Source organism: Alligator mississippiensis, chromosome 7 (assembly GCF_030867095.1).
Source record: "Alligator mississippiensis isolate rAllMis1 chromosome 7, rAllMis1, whole genome shotgun sequence".
NCBI lineage: Eukaryota > Metazoa > Chordata > Crocodylia > Alligatoridae > Alligator > Alligator mississippiensis.
The window spans coordinates 3535533-3558305 of record NC_081830.1 but is presented as its reverse complement, the minus strand read 5'-3'; positions in this window follow the sequence as shown (position 1 = coordinate 3558305).

The window sequence follows — 22773 nt, the reverse complement described above, 5'->3', positions numbered from 1 at the left end:
TATAACAGACAGCCTCTTTTCTACCTTGTTTTCTATCATTTCATATCTCCCTTTCACCATTTTTCCCACCTGCCTTTCCCTCCCCCTGCTTTACCTTCTGCCTTTCTAATTTCTACCTACTGTATTTACATGTGCACTGACATCCTGCCACACTTTTAGCTTCTCTCTGTCCTTGGAGTCTTAGACCGGCAGAGACTGAAGAAGGGCGACTGTGCCTGAAACCTTGCCAAGAACTTTTTTCCAACTACTCAGCTGGTCTAATAAAAGATATCACATCTACTCAAAGAACCTTGCCTGCCATGACATAATTATATTTCTTTTATTGCCTAGAATTACGTATCTATCTTGACATTTTTGTGTACTTAATAAATGTCACACTTTTATAAGCATTATTTAACCTTATATTTCATATTAACCTGGCTAAAATGTTTGCAACTAAGAAACAGACTTTCAGAAAGTAGAAACTGAAGGATGAGTACGTCCCTGTAGACAGAAAATGTCTGTGTTTTTTGTATGTACAACTCTATACTAATATTGAAATATTCAGGTTATTTCATTTATTCATCTTCTCTGAGTTTTGGAATAAGGGCCAGATTGGAAAAAAAATCTTTATCTGTTCAAATAAATAATGTGTATAAACATGTCTGAATACCTATGTTATATTTCAATATTGATTATATTTTGGTATATCAAAACATAATACAGTGCAGCTCTAGCACAAAGAGCTACTCAAAATATTTTCAAATCAACCGAAAATGCTATTGTTTTTATTAAGGTACTAGTCTATACTATTATGGCAATTTTCAGGCTTTTTATTCTGTTTTTCTCAACTTCTCTGAATAATGGAATATAGATCAGTATTGAGAAGAAAATATTTGTGTGTTCAAATAAATTAATCAGTGTATATTAAAATGCCCAAATGCTGGTGTTCTAAAATATGAATATTGATGTTTTTGGCATATTGAAGCACAACCTCGTGCTTCTGTTGCAGAAATAGCTCATCAGTATACTAATTATATGGAACTTATTTGATTATTGTATTTACATTCGTGGGTGATCAAACTACTTCTTTGTATCTATCCATCTCTCTGACCTTCTCTCTACCTACCTAGCCAACAATTCACCCTAAAGCAGAGGTAATATTATTTAAAGAAATTACAAGAAACAAGTTGCTTTACCTTACAAGGATGAAGGAAAGTTTGAATCTCTGATGTGGTCTCTTCCATCGTCATGATGGATGATGACCAAAGGAGGACTTCTGAAATCAGTCTTCTATCCTACTGCATTTCAGATGCATCATTTCTCCCAGGTGAGAGACCTACATATTCTGAGAAAGATGCTGTGGTTCTTCTCCCATGCCTTTGTTCATCTGTGTGATAGAGACTTACATAATGTCAGTCTCTCCCTGCAATTAGTATTTATCCTTTGTCTGAGAAGGTGATAATACTCCAGACATTTCTGCTGATGGGCATGTCACATTATTACTGTGCAGGCAAAGCACGATATGAATAGAAACAAGTAAGCAAGTTAAAAAAAAAGCCTCCTGAAATATCAGCAGGAAAGATATAAAAAGTGGAACAAAAACACAAAAACAAACCCCTCTACTCTCATTAGGACTGGTACAATATCACTAATGATGAAAGAGGATGCTGGGCAATCGGGCACAGTCTCATAATGGGCAAAATTTGTTAGGTGGCTTTCCCTTGTACAGATACACAAGAAAGCTCTTGTGAGTGAGCTGGGAAGAATACCCATAATTCTGTGGTCCCCTACTTCTGTCTTAACTTGAAACAGTTATCACTTTGTAATCATGGGGTGTTGGGATTCCTCCTGAAAGCTGGGACTTTAGAAGGACTCAAGTTAGGCAGACCTAAAATGTTCAATAGGATTTGAGAAGAAAACTTCATACAGTTTGGTTAAAATCCAACTATAAGTTTATTAGGCAAGGATACAAAATGTAAGGAAGTATCACAGAGGAGATTCACCATACCTGCCAACAACCTCTTACCTATTTATAATGGATTGTTAGGCATACCACTTTTCTTATGAGGATCTCATTGCAACATGAGAGAAGTCAGCTGCCTAATTTTTCCTGTTTATTCAGCAGTATAATTCCCATGTTCGGGCAGGGAAGACAAGGTTCAGCAAGACAAAATTATATAAGACTAGGAAGTGAGTCATGGAACAGAAGTTACATGAGTTACAAGTTCCTGATTGTCTCCGTTTCTACCCAGAGCCTCCGTTTCAATAATTCTGTCATTGATTCACCAGGGCATAGTGTAAACTGACACAGGCTCAGAGAAGAATGACATGAAACACAGATTTACAGTGAAGTACAGTATTTGTCAGTAAGATACTCCATCAATAAGAGATGGAGTAGGGTTTTGTAGACTCTGTTCAAATGTGTTCTGGACTTTTTTCTGGAGAAACAAAAGTGTTTGAGGGTTAGGATACAAACATGTGAAGAATGTGTTAAAAAGGTGAGCGAAGGAAACCCCCGGTTGAAGAAATCGGGTGTATACTGGCTTAAAGCACAGACAGTTCATATGGGAAATTTCATTCCGAATTCTTCTCTGGAACAAATTTGAAATGAACACTGTTGTTTCAGAGTCCATTCATTAGTACAGGGTGCAAAATGCATTTAATCACACTAAAGGTTTTCCTTCTTCTAGATTTCCCCACAACACATGGGCAAGAAGGCATTCACTTTCCCTCGTTCTGACTCTTGCTATTTCCATGTTGCCTGAACCTGCTGGTAGAGTTCAGGAATGGTTGCATTCTTTTCCAGTTCATAAACACACAGACAGCTTTCCTCATTGCCTCTTTTACTTCCCTGTTTCGCAGGCTGTAAATGAGAGGGTTGGCCAATGGAGTCAACACAGTGTAGGAAAGAGACAATATTTTGTTCAGGGCTCTAAGGGTGCTAGTTTTTGGAAACATGTAGACTATAGTGATAGACCCATAGAAAATTGTCACCACAGTAATATGAGAGGAACAAGTGGAAAAAGCCTTTTGTCTCCCAGTAGTGGAACGGATTCTCAGTATGGTGGTGACAATGCAGACGTAGGACATGAGAGTCAAAACGAATGGGGGTAAAAGGAACGTACAGTCAAGAATGAAAACTATAAAGTCCAGCTCATAGGTGTCACTGCAGGAGAGTTTAATCAGTGGTAAGTAGTCACAAAAGAAATCATCAACTTGATTGGGTCCACAGAAGGTTAATCGTAATGAGAAGAGATATACAATTGAGGAAACTATAAATCCACCCATCCATGAGCCAGCTGCAAGGTTGAAACAAAGTCTGTCACTCATAAGGGCTGCATAATGCAGAGGTTTGCAGACAGCTAGGTACCGATCATAAGACATCACGGATAAGAGACAACACTCTGTAGATAACAACATAGCAAAGACAAGTAACTGAAGAAAGCATCCAGAGAATGAAATGGTTGTGTCTCCAGTGAGGAAGTTGAGCAGCATCCTGGGCAGGAGGGTGCAGGTAGAGCAGGTCTCCAAGAAAGACAAGTTCCCCAGGAAGAAATACATTGGGGTGTGCAGGTGATGAACAGCTACAATGAGGGCAATGATGAGGATGTTTCCAGCCATGGTTGCAACGTAGATTATGAGAAACAGAAGGAAGAGAGGTATTTGCAACTCTGGCAGAATTTCAAATCCCAGGAGGATAAATTCAGTGACAGTCGTTTGATTTCCTCCTTCTGCATCTGCCATGGCATCAGAGAAATTCCGTTCAGCTCTGCAAAATAATTTTAAGAATATATCTTAAAATATTAGAATATATCTTAGAATATATCTTTAAACTCTGAATGCCAAGGAATCAGTCCATCTCCTGGATTTTCAAGAGACTAATCTTGCCTGAAAATGATCCATCTACATAGCGGGTTCCAGAGTTCGTGTTAGGAGGTAAATAGCCCAGCATCTCCATTTCTTGATTGCCTTCATGGAAGCCATTGTCCCAACTGTATCATTAAAAGAAAAGTAGGGTCAAAAAATATCTTTCATAGATGTGTAACAACTGTTTCACAGCATGTAAAAATAATGCATCATGCACCCCTCCTAACTGCCTAGGGTCAAACCATGGGTCTTTTCTTTTGGGATTCTTCAGGTTACAATCTTTGGTACAGTTGGTGATAGGAGAAAACAGGCAAATCTAGCAGGGCTTATATTAGATTACACTCTAACTCAAAGGTATGAAGTATATGTTTTAAAATTACACAGTTTATAATATCAGTCCCATTCACAGTGTGTTTCTTGTTTCTAGAATTGTGCTCCCGTAGAGGTTGGCTCTAAGAAAGGATTATACTGTTTTAGGCTAAATGTCACGAACTCCAGATAAAAATTCTAATAATGTCTTATATTATAAAGTAAAAACCTTATCTGTTTTTTTCATTGCTAATTAAATGCATATAGTTTGCAGTCTTAGAGCACTGGGATCTTTCTGACTTCAAAATTTTTACATCAGGAAGAATAATGAATAGATTCTTAATGACAATAAATCCCCACTCGCTCCCCATAAGCAGGTGACAGGCAGAATTTTGTTCTGTCCTGGTTGTTAGGACGCTCTGTTACTGAATTTGGAAGTACTGCCAACCCCAAGGGTTCGGAAAGCTTTTGTCAGGTTCCACAAATGATGACATTGGTTCAACTGGATGTCATGTAATTTGGCAAGAAAAGTAACTTTTTTTCCCTCCTTACAAGCAGAGCTTGTTTTAGAAAAAATGAAAGTGACTGAAATGCAAAATATGGACATGTGTATCTCTACCAAAATTCACACTTGGTCCTTTGGGACTATGCTGAGAACAGTGTAGAAAATTAAGTATATTGGATCTGCACTCCAGTGTAAGAGGCAGAGCATCCTGAAGGACAGCAGCACATAGGGCAGGATCAGTGGCTGCTGCCTCAATGGCAGTGGTCAACTGAAAGGGACCACCCAACTTATATACTCCTCCAGTTGCTCATACAGCGCTGTGATGGACACCTCTTTGGTGACCTCTTGATCCACCTGCCAGGGGAGCAATATTTTCCCCAAATGTACAAAAAAATGATATACTGATGGCAATGACCTCTAGGCTGTTACTAAGGATCAATCTAAAGTAATGAAAGGGTACTGCACTACCATGAAACACAACTATTTGGATGGGCCAAAAATTTTGCAGTGCCACCCACAATAGCCATTTATCATGCATGGGTAACGATCTGGATGGGGCAGTTCCCAAGGCAATGAAACAGGGATTCTTGTCATGGGTACACGTGTCCTCGGGAGATTACAGATGGTTATAAACTGAGACAGAGGTGGTAATGTCTCTGGAGATGTGGTGATGGCATTCTGAGTTACTAGGAATGGATCAGATATGCCACAGTGCTTATCACCTCTGGGTCTTGGGCCAAATGGAAAGGATGAACAGGGAAATTAATGGTCTTTTAGTCTCCATTCTTTCCCAGTCTTATAGCCAATTAGGGAAATGAGGCATGCAACATTATTGTGACATAAACACAGCTAATTTTTAACAAGTTTCTTGCAGTGGGATTAAAAAAGACTATAAGAGTAAAAATGTATTAAGGCTACATTATTCAATTTAAGAATCAACATCATCGCCAAGAGGACATATTTAGGAATATTCTAACATTATCATGACAGCATGTTTTATTCTGACTTGCTTTTTTCTTAAGTCACATAATCATGTAATGTGTAAAATCCATTCCATTAAACACACAAAATGCTGCCATCTAATTATGTGTCTTCTACTGTCTGTAATTCCATATCTATTTGTACATTGCTGTTGACATGACAAATGTCCTATATTTATAAGAAACTATATTTTACCTAAGCCACACTAAAATATTATGAAAATTATAAACAGGCTATAAGAAATAGGAAATTAAATGACTTTTAATTTAAATCCTCTCTGTGGAAAAATATTTTCAAATCAACCCAAAATGCCATTGTTTTTATTAAGGTACTATACTATTATGGCAATTTTCAGGCTTTTTATTCTGTTTTTCTCAACTTCTCTGAATAATGGAATATAGATCAGTATTGAAAAGAAAATATTTGTGTGTTCAAATAAATTAATCAGTGTATATTAAAATGGCCAAATGTTGGTGTTCTAAAATATGAATATTGATTTTTTTGGCATATTGAAGCACAACCTCGTGCTTCTGTTGCAGAAATAGCTCATCAGTATACTATTTATATGGAACTTATTTGATTATTGTATTTACATTCATGGGTGATCAAACTACTTCTTTGTATCTATCCATCTCTCTGACCTTCTCTCTACCTACCTGGCCAACAATTCACCCTAAAGCAGAGGTAATATTATTTAAAGAAATTACAAGAAACAAGTTGCTTTACCTTACAAGGATGAAGATGTGGTCTCTTCCATCGTCATTCCGGATGATGACCAAAGTAGGGCTTCTGAAATCAGTCTTCTATCCTAATGCATTTCAGATGCATCATTTCTCCCAGGTAAGAGACCTACATATTCTGAGAAAGATGCTGTGGTTCTTCTCCCATGCCTTTGTTCATCTGTGTGATAGAGACTTGCATAATGTCAGTCTCTCCCTGCAATTAGTATTTATCCTTTGTCTGAGAAGGTGATAATACTCCAGACATTTCTGTTGATGGGCATGTCACATTATTACTGTGCAGGCAAAGCACGATATGAATAGAAACAAGTAATCAACTTAAAAAAAAAGCCTCTTGTAATATCAGCAGGAAAGATATAAAAAGTGGAACAAAAACACAAAAACAAACCCCTCTACTCTCATTAGGACTGGCACAATATCACTCATGATGAAATAATTTATCCCCACAACAATGTAACCGAATTTCAGGCAGAATTCAACAGTTCTGCAGTGCTGAAATCTCTCTCTGACTATATTAAGAAAATAAGCTTTTCACCTCAAGCAGAGGGGAAGAATTAATACTGGTAAGGAAGGAATACATTTTTACATACAAAAATGTTTCATAAAGGTAAGTCTGAGACAACTTCACTGCTTTGGCAAAGAATGTCCAAAATGATCAAAGAATAATGTTGGGCATGGGCAAGTGTACACATGAAGCACAAGTTCCTGAAATAATTTGAAATGTTGTATAGGATACAGGCCCTTCCCAAATGAAGCACTTCTTACTGTGTAAGAGGAGAACCTACTGAGGTGCTCTACAGTTAGGATACCAGAGAGCAGGTGTCCCAGTATGCTTCTAGGCCTCTTGATGGCTATTCTCTAGATGCTTCCAGGAAGAGATGAGTGGCAACATCAGGGCCTTCTGAGTATTTGACCCCACCAGGCTTTGGCTTAGTGGTTCTGACCCTGGAATGGCAGGAACAGGGGTTTAAGCTAAGGTAAAGCAACTGGTGGCCATGAGTAGTGCTGGATAGTGCTGAGTTGTGGCATTCGGGGCCTCAAGCAGAGTGGAGTAGGAGAAATATTCATTTCCTAGGTCCTATTAGACATCTAGTGTTGAAAGAGGAGTTGGTTTTTCTTTGTGTCCTGGTGGACGTAAGTTTTCTCTTGAAGGCTGACATTACAATAAGCCATCAGACTCATAAGAATGAGATCAGCAAAAGCAGCTGCCACAGGGAAAAGCCAAGATGTTGTCTATGATGATCTACCGGATCTATGAGGTTCTCTGTATTCCAGGGTGACCATGGAGTATAATTGGATGAATACATGGTTGTGTTTCCACAGTTCTGTAATTGTCTTCCCTGTGGTCTGCCAGCAGAAAAGGGGGGTGTGCTATTAAGGTGAAGCTGTGAGTGGGACAATCTCACTTTTTTTTTCTTTCTTTCTTTCCTCTTTTTTTTGCCAGTAGGACTTTGTAGCATGGGCTATGCTCCAGAGAGAATGAGTCTCTAGCCTGTTGGTTTGGGTACTCTCATCAGCTTTAGCAGAATACAGCATAAGCATTTGGTTTTACCAGCCTGGGCAGAATCACATCTGGATACATTAGCAGCTGTAAACACTTTTGTAATTAAATACTGGCACCCCTTCCCAGCTGCCATATTCCTAAGTCCCATAGGGCTGGATTCGGGCTTCTCCATGCCCCTTCCCCTCACACCCCTTCGCCACCCCAGGCAGATCAGGGCTGGCTCATGCCCCCTAACCAGGGCTACATGGCTGGATTAGCCATGCCCCCTCCCCACCCCATGGCAAAGTTGGGGGCAAGCTGTTTTCCCTTCTCCACCATGTGGCTGGAGTGGGGCAAGACTACCACCCCTTCTCTTATAGGGCCCAATTAGTACTGGGCTCTTCCCTAATGCCTCAGGCCCTGCAGTTATCTACATGCACAGGGCTATGCATCTAAGAAGAAGATTGCCTGGGCTAAAAGTGCCCTAAATGCCCTGTATGTGGCCCAGAAATGAACACACAGAGAACTAGGAAACACCATAAAGTCACCCTACTTGCAATGATATAAATACCAGAGAAAGCTTATACCTGAGTTTGGAAGAATACCCAGGATTATGACGCAGATACCTTGTTCCAGGCAGATGCAAATCCTCAGACTGGCCACAACCTCTGCATTTGATAATAGGGAAATGGTATTGATACACAGTGATAGCAGAGAATATAAAATGTATGTTTTTCATACAACAGCAGTTACATCTGTTACAAATGACTGATTTTCATTCTTTGCACTCAAAACCTCTGCTCTATTAATTCCGTCATTGATTCACATGAGCACAGTGTGAAGCGACACAGGTTCATCTCTGAAGAAATGAAATGCATATTTAAAAAAAACCCAAACCATTTGACAGTGACACAGAGATGGAGTCAGGTTCTAATTAAGACTTTTGAAGTCATTTCCAAACATTATTCTGGAAAACCTGTACTGTTTGAAGGTTAGAATACAAGAGTGTGAGCAATGAGTAAAAGGGGTTTGGTTTTTACCACACCATAACTGCACATGCACGTTCTCACTGTGTGCAGCTAGAAGGAAGTCTTATATCTAAGCCTAAGTGTAGAAAGCCTCTCATTGAAGAAAATGGATGTATAGCGGTTTGAAGAACATAGAGTTCATGTGGCAAAATCCATTTAGTATTCTTATTGGGAACAATTTTAAAATGAACACTGTGGTGTCAGTACAAGCCATTCATAAGAGTTAGGCGTGGAATATATTGAATCACATTAAAAGTTGTCTTTCTTTTACAGTTCACCAAAACTGCTGGAGCTACTTGTCATTCATGCTGCTTTCACTACAGGCTCAGGCACCGGTGAAATATGGACAGCTGTACCTGGCCAGTGACTGTGATCTTTCTCTGATTTCCCTTCCAATCACAGTGTTGTGGGGGAGAGATGTAGAAACAACATATAAAGCTGTGTCTGAAGTGATCTGTGCCTTTTGTGAACTGTCTCTCTCTTGGAGCATCAGTGTCTGAAAGGCTCTGGCTTGCTAGCTAGTCTCTCTTCTTGTAAGTTATATCCAATCCTTTCCTACTTACCCTTGCCCATCATCCCTACTGTTATCCCTATCCATTCCTTTCAACTTATGCTTCCCCCAAATTCCTCTTAGTTGTTCTTGTTAGTCTCTTGATTCTTTCCCCCCACAAAAAGGAATTAGTGTTTTCCCTGACAGTGTGTCATCACTGTGCAGGAAAGCACAACATATATTACACGCACAAACACACTTTGCAGCACACCAAACATTATGAAGCATGCTGGAAAGGCAGGTGCCAGGTCTTCTGGCAAAGGAGGGAGAGGGGGCAGAGAGAGACCTTCAAATTCCCCCCACCCCAAACATAGACACACACTCTTTCCTGTCAGCGATGAGTCTTCTGCCACTAGTGGGAGCAAGGAGGTGGTAGCGGTGCCTGTTCCTGCACCACCACTACTAACACCACTAACCAGCAGCAGCATGACATTGTCCACCCCAATTTCAGTTCCCAGCATGAGCCTTCCAGTGCCAAAGGAGGAGCTGAATCTGGAAGCAGGGCAGCTGAGGGCCAAAGCAAAAGAAATTCTGGGAAAGAAGCAGGAATCTGAGTTTGTCCACCCACCCCTGTAACATGTCCAGGTCCGATTGCAGCCTATTCCTCCCTTCTAGTGTGCCCACTTCTTCCCACATCTTAGTGTCATCTGCAAATATGAATAGGGTGCTTTTTACCCCCTCGTCCAAAGATGTTGAACATCTGAGGACCGAGCCCTGGGGGACCTGACTGCCCATGTCCCTCCAGGTCAAATAAGACCCGTCCACCACCACTCTCGGGGTGTGGCCCTCCTGCCAGTTAGTGACCCATTTGACTGTGTAGGTGTCGACGCCACAGTCTCCTAGTTTTTTAATGAGAATGAGGTGAGAGACAGTGTCAAAGGCCTTCCTGAAGTCCAGAAAGACTATGTCCACCGCAACACCTTTATCCGAGGATTTTGTGACCTGGTCATAAAAGGCCACCAGGTTGGTCTGACAGGACCTGCCTCTAATGAACCCGTGTTGGTTGCCCCTAAGCATAACCTCCCCTGCTGCCCCTTGCAGACATGTGCCAAGATAATTCTCTCAAAAAGCTTACCCAGGAACAAGGTAAGACTAATTGGCTTATAGTTTCCTGGGTCCTCCTTCCTCCCTTTTTTGAAAATGGGAACCACATTGGCCCTTTTCCAGTCCTCTGGCACAACACTAGAGTGCCACGAGTGCTCGTAAAGCCATGCCAGGGGTCCCGCAATGACCTCTGCTAATTCCCTCAGGACTCTGGGGTGGAGATCGTCAAGACCTGCTAATTTAAATACATCCAGTCTCTTCCAGATGGTGGATCAGCAAAAAACTGCAAATGACCGAGAGAAGCCAGGTTCTTGATCTTGAGCATGCTCTCCTAGCCAAAAGACATGTAAATGAATGAAATGCATATGCAATTCCATGCTAATGATGTAAGCAGTCAACAGAGGCAGAGCTTGAGATAGGAGGGAATATGGGTGGAATAAAGGCTGGGCAAAGGTGGGGTCTTTAAAAGGAGGCTGGGTGAACACCTAGCCGGGGTCGTTTGACCCCAGTACTCTTTCCTGCCATGGCAGGGGGTTAGACTTGATGATCTGCTCAGGTCCCTTCTGACCTGACCAAGTATGAAACTATCTCCAAGGTCTTACTTCTGCTTATCTGCAACGATAGCTGGTGGGCTGCATCCTGTTCTCCTTACACAAGGAGCTGTCTATTTTACAATATTGTCACATTGTTAGGAAAATGCTTGCCTAAGCATCTTGCAATGCTACTTTTAATATATCATTCTACCTTGTGGTCAGCAGCTTTGCTGAACCACAGATTAAATCCCTTACTGAGCTGCAAATCTAGTGCTCCCCAAGATCCAAATATTGTCACCCTAACAGTGTCCATGGCTCTTATCATCAGGCCAACCACTTCAGAGGTGACCTCAACCTTCCTCAGTGTCTGGAAGACAGAGCCGTGGCCTGGGAGATTCTCCCTCCTCAACAGTTTGGCACCCGTATCTTAGAGAACCAGTCTGCTCCAACACCTCTTCTTTCCATGTATGTGACCAGGTCTGCAGGCATTGCCTCCTTGCTATTCCTTCTCCTCACACGTGGAAAGTGCTGGGCTTTTTTCAGAGCAGTAAGAACATCTGTTGCAGTCGATCTGGATTTTTGAATGAGAATAAATAGAGATGGAGCTGATGTTAATGACTTATAAGAATTGCCAACTTCAAGTAAAAGTACTGCATTGCCACTTAGAACTGCTGCTCATTCTGCAGCCTCTCAGAATGCTCTTTACTCTAATGCTATTTATTCTAATTATATTGATTTTATTTGTTTTATGATATGATGCTTTTGCCCCGGGACCTCTGTCTCTTTATTGTTGACTCTCTCTGGAGGACACTTGAGGCAGCCATATGTCCTAAACTGTGGAAGAAAGAAGGTTTCAGAGGACTAGAAAAGGGCTGAGAGAGTACCCCTCCATACAAAAGGCAACATGCAAGGCAATGACTGCAAGGGATCCCTCCACAGGTACACTGCAGCCACAATGGCTAGCAGAAGAGTTATGTCATGATGCAAAGCAGATAGTTCAGGAGTGGCCTGATCTAATGTCTAGTGTGTGCATGTCACTTCTGGCAACTCTGAGAGCGTACTCCTGAGGGCTGCAGAGCCCTACCTGCTACCCTGTGTTGTCCCTCCATCCCATTCAATGTCCTCCTCCATGGCCTTGTGTCTGTGCATGCCACTGCCAGAGAAGTTGTTCAATGTCAATGGATTGTGGGACTCAGGGCATCAACCAGGGTGGTGTAGGAGCAATATGACAATATTAATTTCCTGAGTCCAATTCCACACACCAACTGCTGAAACTTCCTTAGCCTGACGAAGTGTTTTTGAACTTGAAAGCTTGCTTAATAACTATTCTCCAACTATTTGGGTTGGTCTAATAAAAAATATCAAATTCACCCAAGGAACTTTGTCTGCCTAAGTCCAATTAGACACCAGAAGTTGAAAGAGGAGTTGGTTCTTCTTTGTGTCCTGGTAGAAGAAAGGTTTCTCCTGATGGCTGAAGGGAATATAAGCCATTTGTGTATTAGGAATGACTTCATCAAACAGCAGTAGCAATAGGGAAGCTCTGTGATTGTATGTACAACTAGATCTGGTCAGGTGTTTGTGGCTCCACTTAATCTGCTCTGAACATGGGGTGCAATTGGATAAAGGCATGGTTGTGTTTTCACATTTCTGTAGTTGGCTGCCAAGTAGTCTGTTAAGAGAAAAGAGGGCGTGCTATTAAAGGGAAGCTGTGAGTGGGACAATCCCACTTTTTTTTTGCCAATACAACTTTGTAGCCTGGCCATGCACAAGAGACACTGAGTCTATAGCTTGATTCATAGATTCATAGACATTAAGGCTGGAAGGGGCCTTGGGGGATCATTGAGTCCAGCCCCCTGCCCCAGGGGCAGGAAGTCAGCTGAGGTCAGAGGATCCCAGCAAGATAGACATCCAAATGTCTCTTGAAGGCGTTCAAAGTAGGTGCTTGAACCACCTCCGGCAGCAGTCTATTCCAAACCTTGGGGGCTCGGGTAGTAAAGAAGTTCATCCTTATGTCCAGCCTGAATCAGTCACGGAGGAGTTTGTGACCGTTCAATCTTGTCATCCCTTGGGGTGCTCTGGTGAACAAAAGCTCCCCCGATCCTAGTGGTCACCCCTGATAAACTTATAGGTGGCCACCAGATCACCCCTGAGCCTGCGCTCCTCCAGGCTGAAGAGGCCCATAGCTCTCAGCCTCTTATCATAAGGTCTGTTTTCCTGTCCTTTGATCATGTGCGTGGCTCTCCTCTGCACTCTCTCAAGCTTCTCCACATCCTTTTTGAATTGTGGAGCCCAAAACTGGACGCAGTACTCCAGCGGCAGCCTCACCAAGGCCGAGTACAAGGGGAGAATGATGTCCTGGGATTTTCTCGAGAAGCATCTGTGGATGCAAGCCAGTGTTTTGCTTGTTTTACTAGCTGCAGCATCGCATTGATGATTTGGGCATTCTCATCAGCATTGAAAGAATAGAGGATAACATTAGGTTCCCATGAGTAAATGACAATACAGTCCACCAGCCATGGCAGAACCACTCCTGGATAGGTAAACAGCTCTAAACACTAGTATTTTTAAGACTGTCACCTCGTCTTCCTTAGCTGCCATATTCCAAAGCTGCATGGGGCTGGTCCAGACCGCTGCTACTTCCCCCTACCCATTTCCCACACTACATGGCCAGATCAGAGTTGGGTCATGCCTTGTCCATACCACATGGCAAAACTGGGGCCAGACCATGCTCCCTTCTCAACCATGTAGCTGGATTGGGGCCAGACCACCTCCGCATCAGGGCTCGACCACTTCCTGATGCCCACATGTGGTTGCATTGGGCCCAGCCTCTTTATCAGTACCTTAGGCTGGATCTGCGCTGTGGATGGAGTGAGCATTTTCCATCCATCCCCAAGGGGTAAAAAAGTGGGCACTGGGCACCACTGCCCTAGATGATGGGCACCTGGGTCCTAAGACCTTTAGCTTCCCATAGGAGCGCCCTAGTTATTGAGTTTTGGGGAAAAAAAATGTTTTTGCTTCTGAGACTAAGTTTGGGGTGTTAGCAAATTTTTAATAGGGGTGGATGGGTAAAAGAACGTAGACAGATGAGTCATTCCAACTAATGTGAGAAGTGTATTGATGAATTGACAGAGCAAGAATAATAGCTGAGGAAAAGCACAACCTGATGGGATGGATCTGGACTGCCATGAAGTGACTTTGGCCGGGCTCACGGTCTCCAAAGCAGGGGGTCCTCCAAACAGTCCTGCCAGAAAACAGCTCACCAGGTGTCACAAAGAAGTTCCCAAATTTTCTCACAGCCTATACCTGCTATTGATAGATGGCTGATAATCCTAATCTTAACATTCCAGTAAATGATCCCTGACTGGTTTTAATTAAAATCCTTTTTTTCACTGAAACTTTACAAACTGGATTAAAGCAGATCTCTTCTGGGCCAGAAAAGTGTATTTGTTAAGATTTGTATCTTTTAGATAGCAAAAAAAGACCATAAGGGAGACTTCCTTATTTCCTTATACGTGTTTTTGTAGTATTCCCAGCTTTTGAAGATGTTAACTGAGTATGTGCTGCTCACTTCGAAATATAAATGTAGCTCCCTACTTTCTTATGCCACAACAGCTTGTTTAACAGTGTGGTGACCTCCCTTGCTACAGGTCTGTTAGTAGCTCCAAAATCAGTTAATGGACTCATGCATTTGATGTCTGTGCTAGGTCTTTGCTAATGTGGGTTTTGGCCAAATTTGTTTGCAGGTGTCTTAAGCTTACATATGTACAAGGAGTGTGTGCTTTGGCAGCTAGTGGCCATGCACCATCAGTGACTATAGTTAGTGATGCATAGTCATCCATATGGACTGGGGTATGGATTATGTGGGAAAAAAGTGCTGCAAGTGCCCTGCACATGGCCAAAAGATGAACTCACATAGAAATAAGAAATAGTACTCAAAATTGTCACCCAATTTATATTGTCGAAATTGTAAAATGTCACCCTATTTATATTGTGATGAATTCTAGAGAAAGCTTGTTGTTGAGCTAGGAAGAATACGCATAATCCTGTGGTTTCCTACTCTTCCTTAATGCAAAACTGTCCTTGCTTTCAAATTACAGGGTGTTGGGATTCCCCCTGAAAGCTGGAACTTTTGAAAGCCCCTGAATTAGTTAGATATGCAATGTAAAATAGCATTTGAGAACAACACTACAAACATGGGTTACAATCTCAGTACACGTGTATTATTGAAGGCTACAAAAAGCAAGCAAATAACACAGAGGAGCTTCACTATGCCTGTCAATGACCTCTTCCCCATTTATAATAATGCATAATTAGGCGTTCCCATCATTATCACTTTTGTTATGAGGAGCTTAACACAACAGCGGATAATTCATCTTCCTAAATTCCTCCCTTTGCTCTGCAGTATAATTCCCAGGTTCAGCAAGAAAAAGAAATGATATATGACTAGTATGTTTTTCATGGAACAGCAGTTACATCAGTTATGAGGTCCTGATTGTCACTGTTTATACACAAAGCCTCCATTCATGTAATTCTGTCATTCTTTCACCCGGGCAGTATAAAGATGTGAATAAAGTGAAACACATTTACAAATGAACTATTTGTCAGTGAGCTAGAGATGGAGTAAGGCTCTTGTTGGATGTGCTCACATCATTTTCTGACATTCTTTTGAGCAAACGAAATAGTTTTGGGGTTAGGATACAAGACAGTAACCAATAAGTAAGCAAGGCTAGGTTTTTACCACATTAGCCACTGTTTGATAACAGCCCATGCACACAGGGAGACTTCTATGTGTAGGAAGTCTGAGGTTGAGGACAATGGGTGCATACTACATTTCTGACATCCTGCTTTAATAAAAAACAACACTAAATTGTTTGTGAGTTAGGATACAAGTCTATGACCACTACGTAAAAGAGGTTAGGTTTCTACCACATCAACTACTGTTCAATAACAGCCCATGCATGTGCTGATTGTGTACAACTTAATGGGAAACTTCTGTCTGGGCGTAGGTGTAGGAAGCCTGAGGCTGAAGAAAATGAGTGTACACTGGATTGAAACATGGAGAAGTCATCCTGCAAAATCCATTCACTATCCTTATCTGGGACAATTTTAGAATGAACTCTGTGGTGTCAGGACAATCCATTCTTCAGAACAGGGTGTGAAATGTATTGAATCTCTCGGAAGTTCCTCTTTCTTCTAAAATTTCCCAAAATACCTGGGCCAGGAACCATTCATTTTCCACAACTTTGATTTCTGTTATTTCAATAATTCCTTACCATGCTAATAGAGTTTAGGGATGTTTGCAATCTTTTCCAATTCATCAACACGAAGACAATTTTCCTTATAGCTTCTTTTACTTCCTTGTTTCTCAGGCTGTAAATGAGAGGGTTGGCCAATGGAGTCAGCACAGTGTAGAAAAGTGACAATATTTTGTTCAGGGCTCTAAGGGTGTTGGCTCTTGGGAACATGTAGACCATAGTTACAGACCCATAGAAAATTGTCACCACCATAATATGTGAGGAACAGGTGGAAAAGGCCTTTTGTCTCCCGGTAGTGGAAGGGATTCCCAGTATGGTGGTGATAATGCGGACATAGGACACGAGAGTCAAAAGGAATAGGGGCGCAAGTACTATACAGCCAAGGCTGAAAACTACAAGTTCAACCTCAAAGGTGTCACTGCAGGAGAGTTTAATCACTGCAAGAAAGTCACAAAAGAAATGGTCAACTTCATTGGGTCCACAGAAGGTTAGTCGTAACAAGAAGAGATATCCAATGGAGACAATTATAAACCCACTGATCCATGAGCCAGCTGCAAGGTTGAAACACAATCGGTCACTCATAAGGGCTGCATAATGCAATGGTTTACATATGGCCAAGTACCGATCATAAGACATCACGGATAAAAGAAAACATTCTGTAACTAACAACATGACAAAGACAAATAATTGGATGAAGCAGCCAGAGAATGAGATGGTTTTGTCTCCAGTGAGGAGGCTGGCCAGCATCCTGGGCAGGAAAGTGCAGGTATAGCAGGTCTCTAGGCCTGACAAGTTCCCTAGGAGGAAGTACATGGGGGTGTGAAGATGCTGAACAGCTATGCTGAGCGCAATGATGAGGACATTCCCAGCCATGGTTGCAATGTAGTATATGAGAAACAGCAGGAAGAGAAGTATTTGCAACTCTGGAAGAATTTCAAATCCCAGGAGGATAAATTCAGCGACGGACGTTTGATTTCCTCCTTCTGCATCTGCCATGGCAGCAGGGAAATTCCATACTGCTCTGCAAAATTATATTAAAAAAAACAGATACCTTTGTATGCCACAGAATAAGTCCATCTCCTGAGTTTTCAAGAGATTAATCTTGCCTGAAAATGACCTTTCTAGGTAGACTTTCCAGCTAGGAGAAGAATAGTTCGGCACATTCATTTCTAGATACTCTTCAATGAACGATTGTCCCACTAATGCCGTTATAGAAAAGGTAAGGGCAAAAATCTTTTTGATTAAAAAAAAAAAAAAGTTTTATAGGATGTCTAAACACTACGTCCTCACCTAACACTGTAGGGCAGAACTATGATTCTTCTAATCAGGGAAGTGTCAGTGTATAAATTATGAAGTCTGTGTTTTAATTAGCACAGCTGACAACATTCAGTCCATTCACAAGCTTTCTTGTTAAAAAAAATACTGCTGTGCTGGAGAAGCTGGTTTTGATCTAGAGTCTGGTTCTAAGAAAAGTAATCAAAGGTTAATAGAGTTTGCAGTTTATATTTCAGAAAACTCCAGATAATTCTGATAAATCCTTACAATATAAAATGAAAATGTCTCCGTAATCTATCATAGTTAATCATATGAACATAGGCTTCTTAGTGTCCTGGCATCTTCCTGACTCAAGAATCGGTGCACCATGAAGATAATGAATAGATTCTGAGTCAGAATCTCCCTACTCCGTCTCCATAGGCAGATGGATGGCATGCTTTTCTTCTTTTCCGATTTTTAGGATGCTCTGTTACTTCATTAGAAAATGCTGCCATTTACAAGTGTCAGGAAAACTTTTTTCAGGCTCCAAAAGTCATGACTTTGGTTTAAATGATTTTTTTTTTCTGTGAGAAAAAATAATGTCTTGTCTTTTCCAGAAACGCACGCTATTTATAAAAAATGGGACTGAAAAGCAAAATATGTACTTCTGTGTCAGCACTGACACTCACCCCAGATACATAGGAACAATGCTGAGAAGAGAGTGTAGAAGATTCATTACACAGGTTCTGCATGCCAGGCTAAAAAGCAGAGATGCAACTGGATGCCTGAGCATCCTGAATGGAAATATCATGCAAGGCAGTATCAGTGGCTGCTGCTTCAGTGTGAGGTTGACTGAAAACGTGGTCCACTGCTTAGGAGAGAGGTAATTGCCCCAAAAGAACAAAAACATGTCATACAAAGATGGCATTGAAATGTAGGATGTTACCAAATCCAAAGAAAAGTAAATAAAAGTTATTTGGCTACCTTGAAACACCACTCTTGGGTTAGGCCAAAAAGCTTTTCAGTGCCACCCATGGCATCCCTTTAACATGCACGGATAATGATCTGGTCGGGGTAATTCCCTGAGCAATAAGAAAATAATAACCTGTCATGGGTACACAGCTCACCGTTGTAGAGCACCCAAAGCTGAAGGAAAGAAAGAAGGGTTGGTGAATTAGATTTATGGCTAAAAAGGAAAGATGTTCTGAAAGGTCATTTTGATTCTTTTAAAATCAGGTTCCAAGATTATCCTAAAAATCTGGAGCTGTCATGGTTTTTCATGAGGCAAACCCTCTGGGCCCTGGGGAAAGAAAACAGGCTGACTCAGGTGGTGAGCGACCTCTTACATCAAGAGGCAACACATAATTGTCATCTGCACATTTATTTAGTGCATATGGCTAAATGGACAGGGAAAACTTTTAGCAAGTTTCTTGTAATGGGATTCAGAAGAGACTAAGAATTTTACAAGTATTAACACTCTTGAGAAAGCCTATTCAAATGATCAGAAATCTTTCCATTGACTGCAGTTTATTCTATATCACAAAATATATATTCGGTCTGAAAGGAAATACAAACGTGTGAGAGAGAGGGAGGGAGTACATTAAGAAGTAGTATTCCTGCATTTGTGCAGGCAATTTTATCAAACAACTTTTAGGGTCCTTCCAGTTCCTATGAGTCTATCAGGTGCCCATTTTGATAAAGTGGATATTTTGTGAAGGCCATTTGCTGCTAGAAACTGATGGATAGGAGAAATTTTTGTCCAGCTCTTTTCAACGTTTAGTTTCTAAAAATCATTTGTACTATTACTGTCAATCCTGCATGTCTGAGAGATCCCAAACTTAAGGTACTGAAGCTATGCTAAGGAGACATAATTTAGTATTGGAATCCAGATAATTTCCAACAACAGTTCCTCAGGATTATTCTAATATTATCATGAGAGCTTGTTTTATTCTGAGTTGTTTTTTTTAAACTCGCATTTTAATCTAATGTGAAATATTTATTCTTTTAAACTCCTGAAATGCAATCATATAACTATATTTCTTTTTCTGTCTGAGATCACATTTCTTGACATTCCTGTAATTCTCATACATGTCACACCTTGATAAGTTATTTTTCCTGTATCACATTTTACATAATTAAAATGTTCTGAAACTAAGAAACCGCCTTTAAGAAAATAGAAATTGAAGGATGGATATTTTCATGCACATGAAATATGCAAGTGTTTATTTTTTCATGCACTAATGTATATTAGTATATATACTAATATATTATATTATAGTTATTATATATATTATATATATTATAGTATAGTATATTGTATGTATTATATATTATAATATAGTATATTAGTACATGTACTAATGTATATAAATATTGAAATAATTTATTCATTTATTCATTTTCTCTGGGTCCTGGGATATGGGTTAAATTTGAAAAGAAATCTTTATCTTTTTTAAAAAGTTAAGTAATATGTAAAAATGTCCAAAAGCCTATGATATATTATAATATTGATTATACATTGGAATAAAAAAGGTAATCTAATGATGCTGTAGCACAAAGAGCTATTCAGAATATTACTTTATGGAACAGGTTTAATTATAGCATTTTCATCCATGAGTGGTCAAATTAGATCTCTCTCTATAGCTCTCCATCTGTTTACATAGCTATCCAGTGACCCATCCTGAATCTGATACTATATTATTTGAAGAAAAGAAGAAAAAAATGGTTCTTTACCTTACAAAAGTGAAAAAATCTGGATTCTTTGATGTGATGCCTTCCCTCTTCCTTCTGGAGACCAAAGAATTGCTTCTGTAGTCAATCTGCTCTCCTGATGCATTTCTGATGCATCGTTTCTCCCAGAAGAGACATGTATATATTTTCAGAAAAAATTATATTGTTCTTCAGCCCTGCTTTTGTCCATTTGTATGTTAGAGGCTTTACACTATGTCAGGCTTCCCCTAGAATCATTATTTATCCTGTCTGACAAAGTAATAATACTGGAAACATTTCCACAGGTGGGCATGTCAAATAATTTTTGTACAGGCTAAGCCATAATATAAATAGTACTAACTACATAGCCTCAAAAAAACCAACCCCCTCCCAAACAAACAAATATAAAAAAACCCAAAAGAGAGAGTGAGGGTTGGCAGCTTGAAATATCAGCATGAAATGGATAGCAAATAAAAAGAAAAAAACCCACCACAAATCTCTAGTCTCATTAGGACCAACATAGTGTCACTGACTATGAAGTAATTATCACCTCCACAACTTATGAGGTTCGCAGACCCAGTCAAACATCCCTTAAGGGCAGAAATCTCCCATGGGCTCTTTTTACAACTTCAGGCTTGCTCTAGAAGGACACTGGGTGAACTAACAAAGGCAAAGAATTAATACATTTTAACATGCAAACATGCTTCATTTAGTTAAATCTGAGACTAATTCACTGCGTTGGAAAGAACATGACAAATAATCAAGGAATAAAGTTGGGTATGGACCACTGTTACACGTGAATCACTTTAGATCCTCCTTTAAAATGAAGTGCTTTTGTACCATACAGTCCCATACCAATCGAAGCACGTTGTATTGTGCTGGAGAGAATGCTACTGAGATGCTCCACAGATAGGGGTCCAGAAAGTAGGTTTCCAAGCTTGCTTTGTGGTCTCTTTACCTTCCTCCAAAGGGTTGCAGGAACAGCTGAGTGGCAACATCAGAGCATGGTGAATCTTTGATCCCACCAGGCCCCTGTTCAGTGGTTCCTCTTGTGGAACGGCATGAATAGGGGTTTAAATTTAGGAGTGGCAACTGGTTGGAGATGATTTTGCTCAAGGCCTGGGGTGATGGCTGTTGGTCGGAGAACTTCAACTTTAGTAGGGTTACTTCCATGGAGATCTGTTTTGAGACCCATCACATTAGAACCATGCCCTTAATATAAGGGTGCTGATGACACCCTGATAGATTTTAATCTGTTCCCAAAATGTGGGGAAGTCCATGACCAGATCAGCCATTCAGGAGATGAATCATTACATTCAGAAGGTGCTGGCACTGCATTTCCTCCAGGGGATCAGACCTGGATTTGCCCAAATGAGCTTCCCATTTTGAAGTGGAGCCATCAATGGCACCCACCCTACGATCCTGTGTCCAGAGAACTGTAACTCAGACTACCTCAGCTTCAAGTGTTAATTATTAATCCTGTTGCAAGACATTATGGACCCCTGGAGATAATTCACCTAGGCCAGCCATACCGTGTACAGGCAGGGTTCATTACACTATAGTCTTTGGGTACACAATGTTGATGCTTTGTCAATGGGAGGAGTGCTTGCTCATGCCAGTGCCAAAACAGTACTGGAAGGAGTGAATATATTTCTCAACCTGCAATGTCCATTTCTTGGGTACCCAAGATATGTGCTCCTCCCCTGGCTCATGAGGCTGTATGGCAGACACCTGGATTAATTCTCCTATAATATGAGCAGCTGGTCTGTGAGCAAAAATTGCACATCATGCTACTTGGTATTGTTTTGGGCAGGGTGTGGTGTGCTCAGGTCGCAGGTGCCCACAAAATAAGCAAGAGGGAAACATTGGGGATGTTATGGCAGACAGGGCAGGTTTTGGTCTGCTTGGTTGTATTGAAGTCAGCAGATCCTCATGAACTCCATCCCTGGATGCTGAAAGGCTGGGCAGGGGGGATTTTAGAGTCCTTGGCAATCATATATCCAAAGTCGTGGGAGGCAGACAAGCCTTTCTAGAAAAAGGCTGACATAGTGCCCTCCTTAGAAAAGGCAACAAGCCAGGCAATGACTGCAAGGGCTCCCTCCATACACATGCTGTAGCTGGTATGGATAGCACAAGAGTTATTCATGATGCAGGGCAGACAGTTAAGGAACAGCCTGAACTTATTGCCCTGTGCATGTCATTTCTAGCATCCCTAATAGAGTGATCCTGAGGTCTGCAGATCCCTACCTGCTACCTCCTACATTTCATGCAATGTCCTCCTCCACAGCCTTGTGTCTCAGACTGTCACTGCTGTAGATGTGGGGTGATGCAGATGATGTGTGGGACTCAGGGTCTGAAGCAGAGTGGAGTACGAGCGATATTCATTTCCCAGGTCCAAATAGATACCAAGGACACATCCAGATGAGTGTGGCTGTGCGGTATGTAGCACTGCAAACATGTCTGCAGTGCCACATACCACACAGTCAGGCATTCTCCATGCTGGAAGGGCCTACTGCCTGTGTGCACACTGCTT